Source organism: Sceloporus occidentalis, unplaced genomic scaffold (assembly GCF_023333645.1).
Source record: "Sceloporus occidentalis isolate IW3139 unplaced genomic scaffold, rSceOcc1.0.p SCAF_1, whole genome shotgun sequence".
Taxonomy (NCBI): domain Eukaryota; kingdom Metazoa; phylum Chordata; class Lepidosauria; order Squamata; family Phrynosomatidae; genus Sceloporus; species Sceloporus occidentalis.
The window spans coordinates 278,465,507-278,466,967 of record NW_028316981.1 but is presented as its reverse complement, the minus strand read 5'-3'; positions in this window follow the sequence as shown (position 1 = coordinate 278,466,967).

Here is a 1,461-nt window from a genome sequence, read left to right as displayed (position 1 = left end):
TGAACTAATTCAGTTTAAAAACTGAGAGCGTGTGTGTTGTAGTGGTTTGAGTGTTGGACGCAGTGGGAGACCAGGATTCAGATCCCGACTCGGCCCTAGAGCCCACTGGGTGACCTTGGGCAAGGGACACTCTCTCAGCCCCCGAAGAAGGCAAGGGCAAGCCTCCTCTGAGCAAATTCTGTAAACAAAACCCTGTGATTAGGTTGGCCTTAGGGTAAGTCAGAAGTGACTTGAAGACACAGAACTATCGAAACAAAACAAAACCAAGGAAAGAACTAGCAAAATACAGAGAATGGGCAGAAAACCAATAAAAGCATTCCTGCGGCTTGATTTTCTGCTTATTAAACAGTTGCTTTTCTCTGGGTGCATCAACACAGGAGGGATAATGCAGTTTGACACCCCGTTTGAACAGTGTAGCTCCATCCTACGGAATCCTGGGATTTGTAGTTTTACAAGGTCTCTCTCTAGCCTTCTCTGGCAAAGAGTGCTAGTGCCTCATCAAACTATAAATACCATGGTTCGGTAGGCTGGAGCCAACTGCATTATTTCTATTGTGTGGCTCTATATTAAGAATTAGTGCATCTACAGCCTCCTTAAACAGAGGCTGGATGGCCATCTGTCAGGGATGCTTTGATTATGAGTTCCTGCATGGCAAGAGGTTGGTCCAGATGGCCCTTGGGGGTCTCTTCCAACGCTAGAATCCCAGGATTCTACACTATAGAAATAATGCAGCTTGATGCCACTTTTAAGTGTTGCAAACCCATCCTATGGTATTCTGGGATCTGTAGTTTTTATAAGGTCTCTCGAGCCTTCTCTGCTGAAGAGTACCTCACAAAACTACAGATCCCAGGGTTCTGTAGGATGGAGCCATGGCAGTTAAGGCGGTGCGAAACTGCGTTATTTCTACAGTGTAGATGCACCCACGGAGTGGAGAATGTGCGACGCCGCCACAAATATTTTGAACTGCAGCTCCCAGAATTCCTAACCATCGTTTGTGACAAACTGGAATTTATGGAAACTGTAGGCCCTGGTATAAATTATGATGCTTCCAACATGGCTGCATGATCCAAACTGCAGAAATAATCCAATTTTGACACCACTTTTAATTGCCAGGGCTCCATGCTATGGAATTCTGGGAATGGAACTACCATTATTATGGTAAAACTGGATTATTTCTGCAGTGCGAATGAGCTAAAACAGCTGTGCCTCGCCTTTCATATACGAAGGCGCCATAATGGCGGTTTTTAAAGGACTATTTATTTATTTATTTGTGTATTTTCATTTGTATGCCGCCTTTTCTCCCAAGGGACCCAAGGCGGCTAAAAAAACCTGATCGCTCGCTCGGAGCTCTAATAATTTTGCCTAGCTGCTTTGCTCCGCAAAGAGACGTCCGCGAGGCGCGTGCGCGTTTTCCCCTCGCTCCCGACGGATCGGGGATCGATTAGCCTTCCCTGTTCGAAC